The sequence below is a fragment of the Vanellus vanellus genome (assembly GCF_965231255.1).
Source record: "Vanellus vanellus genome assembly, contig: HAP1_SCAFFOLD_44, whole genome shotgun sequence".
In the NCBI taxonomy this organism is placed as follows: domain Eukaryota; kingdom Metazoa; phylum Chordata; class Aves; order Charadriiformes; family Charadriidae; genus Vanellus; species Vanellus vanellus.
Window position 1 is genome coordinate 1,143,678 of NW_028127957.1, and position 16,365 is coordinate 1,160,042.

A 16,365-nucleotide genomic window follows, 5' to 3' on the forward strand; every position below is an offset into this window, starting at 1 on the left:
GCTCTCCCTGCTAATGGCCACCCCACCAGAGGTTGGCGGTTGCCGTGTCACCACGGTCAGTCAATCAGCGATGAACATGTCACCCTGATGTCACAAGAGGTGCGGGGCACACCCACTCAGGGGGTATAAAAGGGCCCACCGGGTGGTGGGTCCCACACTTTGGAGGAACGTCCATAAGATGACCTCTAACATGGCTGTCACCACCAAGAACCGACCTGCCAGCGTGAGGCGGACCAAGATGGACTTCTGGGATGGGATGGAGCACACCTTCGCTATGTCCAGCGTCACCGCTGAAGGTACGGCCAACCGCAGCCACCTCTCCGGCAGCCAAGACTCAAGGGCTTGTCACCATTTCGGAGCCAGCCCTGACACTTGGCGTCTGCCACCGCGTCGCGGCTCAAGGGGGAGATGTTTGGGGTGGACCTGAGAGCTGGTGGAGATGGGGCCTCACCTGGTTCTTCTTTGTTTTTTCAGAGCGAACGGCCGTCTGGGATGCAGTGGCTGGCTACATTCAAGACCAACTCCTGCTCCACAAGGTGGTGCAACACCCGCGTCCTCCTCATGCACCATGAGGGGTGGTGGGATCCCCCTGGGGCGTGGCCTGCTCTCACCCTTCAACTCCTCAGAAAACAGGAATCTCACCCCAAAAGTCCCCACTGACGGCCAAACGGGGCCTGTGCAATGTTGGTGTCACTTCTGGTAGGGCTGATCCTGGTCGCTGGAGACCCCCCGGGATGGCCTCATCCTGGTTCTGCCCAAACTCCAGTGCTGGTTTTTTCTCCTGAGGAGGGGAAGGACTCAACATCTCCTCCCCAAAGTTCTCCCCACCACCCAGCTCGTGCCTCCAAACGGTGGGAGAGGGCAGGATCCAGCCTGAAGCACCATCCCTGGACGGGGGAGGTCACCTCCAGATCTTCCCTCTGGCCAGTCCTCACCCTCCCACCCTTCTCGTCCACTTGCAGGGCATCCGAATTCCCACCCTTGGCTCCTTCGGCACAGTCCTCGAACGCGTCCAGGTCGGAGATGAAACCCTGACTATCCAGAAGCCGGTGTTCCACCTGGCCAGGAACCTTGCTGTTGTCCACAACCTGATGGACAACAAGGACTACCTGCCTGGTAAGATGGCTGACTGCACGGTCATCTTCTCTGAAGCAACTCCAAAGTCCAATAATTGAGTGGTTTTGAGTTTTTTTGGGGCAATGCAGTGATTGTGACGCACAAGCTGTAGGACACGGGCCACCGGGTGAGCCTCTCCATCCTTCTCCTGTGGTTCTTCCAGGCAACAAGGAGCTGGAGCCCCTCAAGTACTCCAAGGTGGCCGTGGCAGCCGCCGTGTCCCGGCAGAAAGTGGTGGACTGCATCCAAGGCACCACGACCCTCCTCTCACACTGCCTGGGGAAGGGGGAGAATGTGGCCCTCATCCTGAGGGAGGTGGGGGTGCTCCTCATCGAAGGCACGAAGGTGCACGTGAAATTCTACTGCAGCTTCCTGGAGAGGCTGTCTGGGAAGGAGAACTTGGAGAAGGTTGTCTTCAAGGTAAGCATTTTGGTTTCTCTGTTGTGCGCGTGGTCACACAGCAGTGTTCTGGCACTGCTTGTGTGGGGTCCCTCAGGACACGTTCAGCCACTTGGTCCAGGTGAGAGTTACGGTCCTGCCAACACTTGCTGCCTCAAGCTCCTCCGACACTTGAGTGCCTCAGCCATGTGGAGGATGTCCCACCGTTTTTGGCCTCTTCCAATGTGGGGTGCTTTAACCACATTGAGGGATGTCCTGCCATCTTTGGCCTCCTCCAACACTGAGTGGCTCAGCCATGCTGGAGACATCCTGCCATCTTTGGCCTCCTCCAACACTGAGACCCTCAACCACATTGAGGATGTCCTGCTGTCTTTGGCATCTTTGCCAAAGATGCATCTTTGCATCTTTGGCAATCTTTGTGTTCCTCCATTGTAGGTCCCCCATCTGCTGGACATGATTGTGTCCCCAGTGGTACCCGTGGCCTCACTGAGCTTCTCCGGCCATGTCATCCTCTTTCCCAAGTGAGTACGTTGGCGGCTGTAGCCGCTCTTTGATGCCAACGCCCAAGGTAGCATCTCCTCCTTGTGCCACCGCGGGTGTCCTGGGGACACCAGGCGGCGACTCTTGATGATGTCCCCAGGCCGCAGTCACTCCCATAAGGCAGCTCTGAGGGGAAAGACAGAGGAATTTGGGTGACATTTCTTCCTGTGGTGGCCTGGACTTCTTTGCTGGGCGACTCCATTTCCCAGGCCCGTCCTTGGGGATGGGATGTGGTAGACTTGGGAAGACAATGGCCTTCATGGCAATGCCAAACTCTGCCTGCGGGCAGGTGGCCGCAGCAAGTGGCAAGTGCTGGTGGTGCCATGGGTCATATGGGTGTCTTCTCCTTCTTTCCAGGTTTGTGATGGAGTGTGTGCCCAAACACCCACCCAGGGCTCTCCTCAAGACCTCGAGACAAGTCCCTGGTGAGGATGTGCAGATGAGAAAAGACAGTTTGCCACCTCTCCAGCAAGGTGGGAAACGTAAAGCAGCTCCCAGCTCTTCTCCATGGGACGGGCAACCAACTTCTGCCATGTTGTGGGGAAATGGCTGATGCTGAGTGCCAAAAGGCTCCGACTTGTCCCAAAGCTTCAGGCCAACTCCTGAGGGCCTTTTGTCCTAACGATTTGTTGGTGTCACCAAAAGAGAGCCCCGGGGTGGGATGTGCCCAAGGGTACAGTGGGAGGATGGTGGGCCAAGGCCTTCTCCTCCCCCTCTTCCCCTCAGAAATGACACCTGTCCCCTCCCTGGCACCACCCGGCTCCTCCTTCCTGACCATCATGATGATGATGAAGTCGGAAAACCACATTGGAAATGGTGCTGGTGTTGGGGAGGACACGATGGGGCTGCTAGAGGAGCAGAATGTCCAACCCTCAGACATTTTGGGAAGAGGCCTGAGCACCCCCTGCGTGTCCCTGGGTGGTCTGGCAGCGTCACAGCGACGCTCTTCTGAGGAGGTGTCTTCTTTCTGGTTCCAGTGGGGTTTCCCGGTTTTCCCTTTCCTGCTGCTCCGAGCCCGACTCAAAGCAAAACACCACAGTTCGGGGAAATCTCGGAGCTGCAGAAGAAGAAGAGGACAAGGTCTCTGGCCAGGTGAGGCTGAAGGCTCAGGGTGGGCGGCCACACGGGGCCATTTTACCCGGAGAGGTGGGAGACGCTCCATCCCTGGAGACATTCCAGGCCAGGTTGGATGGGGCTTTGAGCAACCTGATCTGGTTGAAGACCTCCCTGCTCATGGCAGGGGTGTTGGACTAGATGGACCTTCAAAGGTCCCTTCCCACCCAAACCATTCCATCAGCCTGACTGGAGGTGTTCAAGGTCAGGTTGGATGGGGCTGGAACCAACCTGGTCTACTGGAAGGTGGCCCTGCCGATGACAGCGGGGGGCGTTGGACTAGATGAACCTCTAAATGTCCCTTCCAACCCAAACCATTCCATGATTTTCTGACCCAGCAAGAGCCCGTTCCCCAGCCCTGAAAGCTCCTTGGTCATCACCACCCAAGCGTGGTGAAGGCAGCACCTGGAGGCGGGGGATGTGGCTGCCAGGAACACCCCCATTTCACAGGGCTGGATCTTCTCCAGCTCTTCAGGAGAGCCCATGCGTGGTCTAGGGACAATGGGACAGCTGTGTGTCAGATGAGGGTCCCGGCACAGGGGGTTTCCTCAGCCGACCTGCTGGTGGCTACGTGAGGAGGCACGTGGCTCATGGGGAGGGGCAGAAAGCAGCCCCAAACCCATTGCGTCCTCAGGTAGACCTCTCCCTTTGTGTCCTTCCAGGCGGCGGTTGGTGGTCCCAAGGGTCTCCTCCGACACAAACCAGCCCATGACCAGCCAACCCAAGGGCAAAGCAATGCCCAAAAGACAACGTGGACGCAGAGCCAAGAGATGGCAGCCAACCCTCAGTCCTATAGAGGAGGAAGAGGAGGAGAAGGAGGAAGAGAAGGAGCAAGAGAAGGAGGAGAAAGAGTAAGAGAAGGAGCAAGAGAAGGAGGAGAAAGAGTAAGAGAAGAAGAACGAGGAGGAGAAGGAGGAGAAAGAGGAAGAGAAGGAGGAAGAGAAAGAGAAGGAATAGTGGAGAAAATCCTCACCGAATGCACAGTGCTGAAGGCGGTGAAGGCCGAGTCCTCCCATCCCCGTGAAGCCTCGGCCTTCATAACGTCTGTAATAGCCGTATTATCGGCAACAAGTTCTGAGGTCAGCCTGCTCAAGGAGCCCGCCTACGGGGCCCTCCAACAGCCACCAGCGAGCCGAGGCAGCAAAACCAGCAAAGCTGTCCCTCCATGGACACCCCTGGTTAGGTCCAGCCGGTGGGCGAGGGGACCACCTCCAGGCCATTGTCTGGCGCTGAAGATCACTTTGGTGCTCTTTGGCTGTAGAGGCCACGGTTGGTCACCATGAAGCTGAATAAAACCACAGAGATGTTGCAAAAGAACATTGACCACCTCCCTCAACAAGCTTCCCCACCTCTTGGAGCACAGGGCAGAGGGTGGCTGCAACAAGGAGCTACTGGTGGTGGTGATGCTGGCAGTTGGCAAAAACACCTTCCCTGATGACCCCAACAGCTTTGCCAGCTCCACCTCCTTTAACAAAATCCATGACTTCTTGGAGCCTGGGGTGGAGGGTGGCTGCTCCAAGGACCGCCTGGTGTAAGCAATGCTCCGGGATAATGAGCCCTTCTGGGGAGTGCCAGACACCCCCTTGTAGAACCCCAAGGGCAAGCAGGGTGGGGTGGCGGCAGGCCTCCCCACCTGGCTGCCACTGAGTCCCCTGGAGACTTCCAAGGGGAGCTCTGTGGAGAGTTCAGAGAAGACTTTAAAGGACAGTCCTGTGAAGAGTCCCTGGAAGGATCCCCTGAAGGGTCCTCCAGAGAGTTCCCTACTGAGAACCCTCTGTCACCCGCTGCCAAGAACCCTGGCCAGACCCCCGGCTGTCCCCCAGCATCGGCCACCCCGCATGGCCCAACTGTTGGAGGAGCTGCTGAGGAGGCAGTCCCAGGAGGTTTTGACCCGCTCGCTGCTGCCACCAGCCGTTGTCTCCTGCCAGGCTGTGCCTAGATCGGGAGAGGCGGGTGGCAAGCAGGCCAAGCGCCCCGCGCCACACGGCACCCCCAGGACGCAAGAGACCTCCCCGTGGGACAACATCCCACCCAAGAAGAGGAAGATGGTGGTGTGCCAGGTGGAAAAACACTCCAAACCCCTGTGGGAGGGAATGCCGGAGCGGGACGGTGCCGCAGTGGGCAGCAGCAGGCAGCACGTGGGCAGCAACAAGTGGAGGGCAGATGGCAACACCATGGCCACCAAGCGACCCAGAACCCTGGGGGATGCTGGGGGGCAAAGTGCCCCACGCTCCCCCAGCCTCTCTTCATGGGCTGATAGAGAAGGCGTGGAGCACGCATCCCCACCGCATGCGACCCGCACCCACCCACTCCAGCCCCAGACCTCTCCCACATCTCTCTCTCTTTCTTAATTCATTAAAGGTTTGATGTTTGGTTCACAGTGCGTCTGCCTGCGGTCATTCCTGCAGTGGGAGGCGCGGGGGTTAACGCAGCCCGTGCCGCATGTGTACATCTGACCCTCCACCTCTTCACCCCTGTATATGAGGAATCCCCCAAGGTTGTGGATGGAGACTGTCCTGGTTTGAGGTAAAACAGAACCAATTTTGTTCAGTAACTTCGCTTCTTAGCGGGGCCTCTTCTAACTACTAAATTAACTGCATATTGCGCAGACAGTGTTCACTCTCTCAGAGAGATCAGACCAATTGTTTATAGCTGATGCCCAGGCATGGGATGCAGAGAGGCTCCTGCTTATACTTATTGCTATAACCCCCAAGGCCAACCAACTTTGTTATTTGCCCCGTCGGAGGGTCGGAAGCGGAAAAGCATAGTGGGGTCCCACCTGGAGGGAGGAGTGGACAGGACAGGTGACCCAAAACTGACCAACAGGGTATTCCATCCTGTGGGAAACCTTGGCTGGTCCGAGGGATCAGAATACGAGTTTAACGTTGACCTTGAGCAGATATCCGTGTACCCTTGAAGAGACTGGGGAGTCCTGAGAAGAGCTAAGTAAAAAGATAAGGGTTGGCAAACATCCTGGCTTTGACGAGAGCATGAACAGCGTGTGATGTGAGAGCGTACAAGACACTTCAAGGGGGTATTTATTTAATCTACATTTAGTAATATAAAAGTTTGGTGTATCACTGCATCTAATCCTGTAGACACTCAAGACAGCCAGCAGAGAGCACGGAGCACCTCTGGGAAAGTGAGTCCTCTGACCTGTCTTTGGCACTGTCTTATGATTCAATAAATAGCCCCAAAAGAGTGCCTATATCTCTCCATTTCCAACAGAGAGCCTACATGAGAAATTTAAACTATATTCCTAACCTTAGGGTGGCTAAACTTAGACTACACAAATCTTGATCATGAAGAAAAACTCTATGAAAGACGTTGTCCTGGTTTGAGGCTCCTGCTTACACTTATTGTCATAACAGCCAAGGCCAACCAACTTTGTCATTTGCCACGTTGGAGGGTCGGAAGCGGAAAAGCATAGTGGGGTCCCACCTGGAGGGAGGAGCGGACAGGACAGGTGACCCAAAACTGACCAACAGGGTATTCCATCCCATCTGCCTCATGCTCAGTAGAAAAGCTGAGGGATCAAAGGGTCACGCGTTCTTCCTTCAATGGCTGATGTCTGAGGAGGACTCTGTTCGTCTGCCTGTGATCCCGATCCTGAATCCACATCTGGAATCCAGTTCCCATCCGTCACTGAGTCCAGCCTGGGACTGCCCCAGTGCCAGCCGGTGATGTGATTGTCATCTCGGGAGCTTGATACGGTTTTGTATATATTTTTCATTATTTCTTTTTATTTTCTTATTAATATTTCATTAAAGTAGTTTAGTTTCTTCTAAACTCGTAAGTCTCTTTTTCCTCCTCTGCCTCTCTCTTTGTAGAGGGGAGCATCTGTCGGTCCCGTCTGGGGTCCCTCGGGTCCCCAGTGGTGGATTTGGCCTAAACCACGACACAATGCTAAGATTACCTTTTTTTGGCTTGTAGACGTTCTTTTGCTATCAATTTTCTGAATCACAATTCTCTTTACTAAGTACAAAATGTAGATTTTGAGAAAGAATATCCAGTTCACAAAAATAATTTGCACTTAATTAGAAGAAAATCAGAAAAGATATTCTTTTCCTTAGGAATTTATATCTACCCATAATATTTGCAGCAAAACCATTCCAGTACAGGGATAGCATTTTCTGAGAGCCAGGAAATGCAACGGACTGAAAATAAAAATGATGAAAAATGGTAAGTCTATTTGTGTTGTTCAAGCTGACCAATTTGCAGCTCTATATACAATCAGGATTCTGTGCATTATATTAAAAATATCAAAGAAATAAGATGAAGCGTGGGCATTTTCTGTTATTCCACTTGCTGTTATTCTTCCGCATCTCTTGCTTGCCTAGGAGCAGCATGTGTATCCTAGCAAACCCATTTTAATAACACTCCTGCAGATCAGATTTGTTGTATTTCATGCCAGAGAATGTAAGATACAACACTTTACCTTGATAGAGCCTTTGTCAGTGTCCAGAATAGGATATTATTAGCCCTGGGTAGTGTAAGCCAAATCAAACTTGAATTCGTTTAACAAGATTTCTAAGTATTAAAACAAATCAATGCACTTTTCATATTTGCAATGTTATTGTGCAGCACACGAACTTTGAATTCATCCATATTGCAGTAAAAAGGAAAAGGCCTGCGTCCATTTTCTCTTTCTGAGTGTTGGACGTTGCTCTTCTACAGGATGCCCTTGTCCGCAGTGCCTCTTAGGCACAGTCTCTGACTCACACCAGACCCAATGTCATGGCTATGTGGTGGGCACGGCAGCACCAGCTGCCTGGCGCCGACACGGGGGAAGTGGAAACTGCACTGGAAGCAGTATGGGCACTCACAGAAAGAGCACACGACCCCTTGCCATGGGGTTAGTTAGGCTCAACATGCCCAGATATGACAGGCTACCCTTTCCTGGGGGAATTTCAGGAACTCAAGGTGTTTGCTTCTGACTAGAGGTCTCTCTGGAGTTCTCTGGTGACACCTGTCCACAGCTCTGGAGATAAGGCCCAGGAACAACTCTGGTTTAGTCCACTTCTTCATCCATCTATGACACGCCATGCCGACTCGCTGAAATGAGCAGTGCTGGTACAGGCAGGGCCGCAGCGGAACCCCTTTTTGGCCGCAAACCGGGCCTTTCTGGAGCTTTTCTGAGGCAGGAAAGGCTGGGCCAGTGCAGGGACACTCGCAGGGTGTTATCAGGATGGCTGTGACAAGCCAAGGGACGACACTCCAAGGTATGAGGGATGGGGCGCGAGCGAGGGCCCTCAGCCTCTTGCTCCAAGATGTGCTGGGTATACTGCAGCACACTCGTAGTCTTATGAAGAGGAGCCAGGGGCTCCTGAGGCAAGAGGAGCCAATGGGGAAACACAGGTAAACACCTCAAAGGAAGGCCACCTGGAGAACAGCACAAAGGAACTGCAGCCACTCCAGCCACTAAGTCACCTTCAACGGGGATCCAGCTTAAGTGCCTCTATGCAAACGCACATGGCGTGGGGAGTAAACAAGAGGAGTTAGAGACGTGTGCACACCTCCAGGTCCATGATCTCATTGGCATCACAGAGACGTGGTGGGATGGCGCCTATGTCTAGAGTGTTGGAATAGAGGGATACGGGCCCTTTAGGAAGGACAGGCAGGGGAAACAAGCAGGGGGTGTTGCCCTCTATGTCCATGACCACCTGGAGTGAGTGCATGGAGCTCCACCTAGGGATAGATGAGGAGCCGACAGAGAATTTATGAGTCAGGATTAAAGGGAACCGATCTTTGTCGGTGACATGGATAGTGGGATTGAGTGCGCCTTCAGCAAGTTTCTCATTTACACCAAGCTGCCTGGAGTGGTTGACACGCTGGAAGGAAGGGATGCCATCCAGAGGGACCTGGACAGGCTGGAGAGGTGGGCCCATGCCAACCTCATGCAGTTCAAACAAGGCCAAGTGCAGGGTCCTGCACCTGGGTCGGGGCAATCCCAAGCACAAATGCAGGCTGGGCAGAGAATGGATGGAGAGCAGCCCTGAGGAGAAGGACGTGGGGTTGCTGATCGACGAGAAGCTCAACATGAGCCGGCAACGTGTGCTCACAGCCCAGAAGGCCAACCATATCCTGGGCTGCATCAAAAGAAGCGTGGCCAGCAGGGCGAGGGAGGGGATTCTGCCCCTCTACTCCATTCTTCTGAGACCCCACCTGGACTATTGTGTCCAGCTCTGGATGCCTCCACATAACAAGGACATGGACCTGTTGGAGCGGGTCCAGAGGGGGGCCACGAAGATGATCAGAGCACCTCTGCTGGGAGGACAGGCTGAGAGAGTTGGGGGTGTTCAGCCTGGAGAAGAGAAGGCTCGGGGGAGACCTTATAGCAGCTTTCCAGCATCTGAAGGGGGCCTACAAGAAGGCTGGAAAGGGACTTTTTACAAGGGCATGTAGTGATAGGATGAGGGGTAATGGCTTCAAACTGGAAGAGGGGAGATTTAGATTAGACATGAGGAAGTAATTTTTCACTCTGAGGTTGCTGAGCACTGGCCCAGGTTGCCCAGAGAAGTTGTGGATGCCTCATCCCTGGAGGTGTTCAAGGCCAGGGTGCATGGAGCTTTGAGCAACCTGGTCTAGTGGGAGGTGTCCCTGCCCATGGCAGGGGACTTGGAACAGGATTATCTTTAAGGTCCTTTCCAACCTAAACTATTATATTATTCTATGGTTCGATGACTTGCTCTCACTTTGGCTTCCCCCGATTTCTGACATCTGTCTTGGTTCCCTGCCCTGGAGTCTTACCCCGTTCCAGGTTCCGGCTGTCTACTAGGACTCCTGGTAGACAAGAGCTCTTCTTAGAATGGACTGAGGGAAAAATCCCACCTTATAATTTTTTTTTTCCATAAATACTCTGATTTTCAGATATTATACTGCCTTGTACACTAGTACTGTACTTCAATAGCCTGCATCCAGTGTTCAAGCCTGAAAAATTTATTCGAAACAATGAACTGGAAGTACACCTGCACACACAGCATTGTAATCTGATGTTATCTGTCTGAGGGGGGTCTCATCCATCTCACATGTTGTGCTCTGTCAACAGATATTGCTACTCGTGGCCCTACCAACCGCCTCCCACCACCACACACACTACTTTTCATTTCTCTTACATCATCACCTGCCTACTCACCACTTTTACTACTAGAAAGATTTGATCTAGCAAATACCCAAGTAAAGCAACACTTTTACTCTGTGGACCTTGGCAACCTCAATTGCTGTTTGCGAGTTCATCTTTCATGTCACTGACACTTAGGAAGATCCCTAAAATGACAGCTAAAAAAAATCATACGCAACCCTATTCAAATGCCAATACAATTCCTTTCTTTGCCTTCAACTTGCTGGCATAGCAGATTAAAAATTCTTGGTTTTAATTAACAGGGGAGGTGATTCTGTAGTCCAGGTATAACAGTATTATGGTGACAAATAGACACGTGGGTTTGTATCCTGGGTACGAACAACATCCCAGCTGACATCTGTAAGTGCCAAGTTGCTGGTTATTTCTTAACGGGTTTCTGCGTAATTTTTTAGAGGAAAACAAAGTCACATTTGAAAATATTTGAAGGTCAGTTTCACCCAGTTCCAGACATTAACAGCTGGCTCTAGGAGCAGCATCTCAAAACCACGCCGCTTTTGGTCTCTAGTCAGTACGACTGGGCCATCCCCTGAGACATGATGGGGTCTGGAGCCAAAGGCCATCACCCAGGTATTAACACCTAAATCCCCAGTGCTGAAATGGATGCAATGACAGAGAGCCCTACACCCACCCCCGGATTTTCACCAGGTGCAATATAAATGTTTCTTTGAAGAACAAACCTGTTTTGAAGGACTTTGTGTTAAATAACGGATTTTGCAGAAATTCAGGTAGTTGCTATAAGCAGAAATTACAAACATGGACTATTTATTCAGAATCAATATAATGTTGGTTCAATAAGAAAGTAATGAGTTATCCTCATGTGCGGGTTTTAACTTGTGTGTTCTTTGGGTATGTCGTGGTTTAGGCCAAATCCACCACTGGGGACCCGAGGGACCCCAGACGGGACCGACAGATGCTCCCCTCTACCCCTCTACAAAGAGAGAGGCAGAGGAGGAAAAAGAGACTTACGAGTTTAGAAGAAACTAAACTACTTTAATGAAATATTAATAAGAAAATAAAAAGAAATAATGAAAAATATATACAAAACCGTATCAAGCTCCCGAGATGACAATCATGTCACCGGCTGGCACTGGGGCAGTCCCAGGCTGGACTCAGTGACGGACGGGAACTGGATTCCGGATCTGGAGTCAGGATTGGGATCACAGGCAGACAAACAGAGTCCTCCTCAGACGTCAGCCATTGAAGGAAGAGCCCCTGACCCTTTGATCCCTCAGCTTTTCTACTGAGCATGAGGCAGATGGGATGGAATACCCTGTTGGTCAGTTTTGGGTCACCTGTCCTGTCCGCTCCTCCCTCCAGGTGGGACCCCACTATGCTTTTCCGCTTCCGACCCTCCAACGTGGCAAATGACAATGTTGGTTGGCCTTGGCTGTTTTGGCAATAAGTGTAAGCAGGAGCCTCTCTGCATCCCATGCCTGGGCATCAGCTATAAACATTGGTCTTATCACTCTGAGAGAGTGAACATTGTCTGCACAATATGCAGTTAATTTCAGTTGTTAGAAGAGGCCCAGCTAAGAAGCGAAGTTACTGAACAAAATTGGTTCTGTTTTACCTCAAACCAGGACATGGACTCTCTCCAGTAGTTCCCCGTCTCTCTTGAAGTGGGGAGCCCAGAACTGGACACATTATTCCAGTTGAGGCCTCACCAGTGCAGAGTAGAGGGGAAGAATGACCTCCCTCCACCTACTGGCCTCAGTCAGATTCAACACTTGGCTCCAAATAGGCTGGAAAACTGTCCTTACCCCAATGCACCTCAGAAATCAATCTGCATGAACAGGGAACTGTCACTCTCTTTGCAAACTCATCACTGGGGGAGCTGGAAAAATATTTATAAAATCTATAGCTACTTAGAGTCCAGACGAGAAAAAGCACAACACAGGTCCCATGAGAGAAACTGCAATGGGAAGAGGTCTTGGTTTGATTAGGTTGCTGGATAACAGCTTCAAGTTAAGGGATTTCTTGAGCTACCGCAACCATTTGCTGATTGTCCTCCTCTTCCTTCCCCTTTGCTCTTCTCCTCACAAATCAATGGCAAAGGACACAAAGGGACAGACTTCCTTCATTGTATCCAAATGCCCCAGTGCTTCACATGAACACATTTTAAGGAAAAGAGCAACAGAAGTGACTGACAACATGGAAGAAGACTGGGCAATAATCCATTTAAAAAAACCCCAGACAATTAAACAACACCAGAAAATGCAATTGAAATGCCTCCTCTCTTCTTTGGCACTTGGGAAACTTCATCTGGATTCTTCTGTCCCCCTCCTGGTTTCCACAGCCCAAGAAAAGACTTGCTGTGGGCCCAGCCGAAAGCCTTTGGGATGGTGAGGGGCACACAAGAGGCAGGCAGAGGGAGCTGCCTCTGGTCTGCATCAAGAAGAGGAGGCTCGTGGTGGACCCAGCTGGTGACTACAGCTGAACAAGTGGCACTAGGCCCAGAAGAAATCCCAGCTAGACAAAATGAAAAGATTGTCACCATGAGGCTCCTCAGACACAGCACAAGGGCCCAGAGGGGTTGTGAAGCCTGTCCTTGAGGGTACCCAAACATGACTGAACTAAGTTCCAAGCAACGGGATCCAGCTGGGGCTGCTCTGAGCAGAAGCTTGGACTGAAGACCTCCAAGCGTCTCTACCAACCTCTATGCTTCTGTGGTTCTTCAAAGGTGAGCTGTCCTGCCTTCCCCAGATGGGCAGCGACAGCCACAACCTTGTGGAAGGCGGCCTGTCGCACTACCACCCAGGCCCTTACTTCAGATGAAGAGCCACTATCAAGCATGGGGGGCTTTGCCACTTGCAGGGCACTGGGTCGGTGGGATGGCACTGAGGACCCCCAGCCCTCCTGGAACACTGTTGCCCTCTCGGGCAAGCAACATGACGGGCAGGAGTGAGCCCCAGGAAAGAGGCTTTCGGCCCCCTCGACCCTCCTCCTCTTCCCACATTTGGGCATGTTTCAGGCCACAGCCCCCCCCCGCCCAAACATACCCTATTTGGCCACACGCATCAGCCACAGTCCCAATCAACATCACAATGGCTTCCTGATGTCATCAGCCACCTCACACTGCCTGTTCTTGGGGACCTATAAAAGCAGGGGTCCCTGCAGCTGGCCCACAGTTTTCCAAGCTTCCAGGCCCTCGGATGCCAAGCATGCTTGGAAGGAAGAGGAGCTGGAGCAGCGAGGCGCATGGCTGCCCACCTTTGTGTGGAACGCCGCAGAGCCGCTCCCCGCAACCGCAGAGGAGGCAGGCTCATCCCAGGAGGAGGAAGCTCAATGAGCAGAGGCGGCACACCACTCCTGATGGCACAAGCGCGGATGACCTCGATTCTATAATCAGAGGCATGGAGCGCCTGACCATAAGCTCACCAGGAGACAGCGTGGAGCCCAAGCGCATCTGCCTGCCAGGGAACAGCCAGAGCAGTGAGGCAGATGGCCGTCCACTTTGGCATGGGACGCCACAGAGCCACTCCCTGCAACCAGGGAGGAGGAAGGCACCTGCCAGGAGGAGAAAGCGCAAGCAGCGGAGGAGGAACGTCACTCCTCATGGCACAGGTGCAAGTGACCTCGCTTCCGTGATCAACGGCACTCAGCGCATGGCTGTAAGCCCACGGGAGAACGGCGTGGAGCACAAGTGCATCTGCCTGCCAGGGAGCAGCCGGCGCAGCGAGGCGGATAGCTGCTCAGCTTGCCGTGGGATGCCACAGAGCCGCTTCCGGCCACCATCGAGGAGGAAGGCACCTCCCAGGAGGAGGAAGCGCAATCGGAGAGGAGGAGGAACAACAACATCATCACGCCCCATGGCATAATTGTGACTGCCCTGGCTTCTGCAATCAAGAGCATGCAATCCACAGCATGCAATCAACTGCAACACATTTTATGTCTTTTACTTATTAAATTGGGTTGGTGAATGTAAAATTTCTGGGACTGATCTTGCTGTTTGTGCCGTAAATAATTTAAGCAATTAAAACTCGTTCCGCTTGGTTGGTGGTGCTGTTATGGCTGGAGAGACCCATAACAATTTATTGTCATTTAGGCAATCATTCTATCACCCGATGAGCTCTCCCCACCTGGGAAAGGGAATTGGGTAAAACAAGGCAACCCGGGAGCTGAAGTATAAACATGTTTAGTAGAGTTAGATTAGGTAATTAACATTAACAGCACATTCTCCTTTTGCTCCTCATCACTTGTTCGTAAAAAAACCTGAAAATCAAAGAAGCGGCGGTGTGTTCACACCTCCTCCCTAAGCCCGCTCCTCGCTGCGGGTGCTGCCAAAGCGATGCCAAAAGGTGGGAATTTGGGGAAAATACCCGGCACTGTATTGAAATACAGGTCCAAAAGCCCCGCGGGTGGATTTAAACCACCGCTGCCCCACGGAAGGGCTCCACGTGCGGATTCCTGCTGCAAGTCTTGCTGCTGTTCCGTATGGCTTCAAAAACCTCAAAGTTCTGACGCATAAACAGAATCTGGACCAGATTCTCTGGCACCAGGACGGCGCGCCCATGCTCCAGGGCACCTTCCCTGGCAGCGAAGGCATGGTCTGGCAGGAGGATGGTGGATGGGGATGGCGAGGTACTGCCGGCTCAGCCGCCCCGCGGCCGGGAAGCGATGCTCGTTGTTCTGCCACCAGTGCAGCGGCTGGTGCTTCGCTTGCAGAGGGGCTCCAGGATGTAGTTTTCCAGTTGCTGGTGGATCTCGGGGTTCTCTCCATGGCATCCTTCCCCAGAAGGATGTCGTAGCTGCGCATGGGTCCTTGCGAGTAGGCAGCTGGCTGCCAGCATCTGCGCCTGTGGCTTTGGAATCCGAGTTTGACACCCCAAACTGGGTGGCACATGGGGACTGGTGGTTGCAAACCCACAACAACATGGTTCTCACTGGCTGGTGCAGCTCGCTTCTCAGGCTGGGGCTGAGAAACCGCATCTCCTGGAAGCGCTACCCAAAACAGAGGCATCTTCGGGTCTGGGGTTCCCCTGATGGTGCTGGGGGTCCTTTTATGGTGTCCTGGTTTGTGCTGGATGGGCCCTTGAGGACACTGCGTGTCCGCTGCGGTGTCCTGGTGCTGTAGTAAAATCCCTAACATGGGTTCAATTACAGCAAGTCTGCCTTTACCAAAGACAGCAAACTCTCCTTTGGAGCAGGGAATTTGAACACAGAGAAAGGCATTATGTGCAATCTACTCCTTGGTGTATGGATTGGACAGGGAATCAGTCAAAAGAGAAGATAGGAAAAATTAATTTGGCTCCTGCTTGGATAGCAGAAATCTACAAGAGGCAATAGAAGTCAGATGGTTGAAGAAGATCTTGCTTGGCTTTGAGTTTGCCCGGACCAGATGGCTGCAAAGCCTATTGCGAAACCCAGTCATTTTTGTGATCGTAGTGATTTTTGTTTGTGTTTTGTTTGGATGTCTTAAGAGCATCGTTATCGAGCGATCATCTTAACCTTATGTATTAGTATGTGTATTAGGAAATGAGGCTCACTGAAGTACAGAAAGACTTGGGTAAGTCTCAAGGGGGGGGGAATTGTTGTAGTAAAATTGGTATAAACTAGGAAAATTAAATGTAAACTGTAATTGAAGCAACAAAGGAAACCTGCTGCTGCTCAAGTCCTCTATACTGCCCCAACTCTATTTATTTACCTAATGTCAAAATAGAGAAATAGTTAGTAGACACGATTTCTCTATGATTCAGTTAAGGAACTACCCAGCAGACAGTGTAGCACTGTCGATAAGCAGGGTATTCCTATCAAGAGAGCGACGAGCTGTAGGCCTGGTCAGCAAACCCAGAAACCCACTTGGAACTGCCAAGATCAGAGGAAAAGCAGGTAAAAGGTGGTTCCGGCCGGGGGGAGATGGTGACCACTGGCTCATTGACCACCTCCCCAAATGATACCACCTATTAAAAAGAAGGAAAAAGAAGACAGAGTCTGCACACTCATTTACTCATTTACCCAATCATTAGAGGGAATAACAGTGACTATGTATTAATTGTTTGAATATGTAATAATCAATGTGTAAAAGTGGACTTTTGGAACTAAGGTGTGAGCGCTCC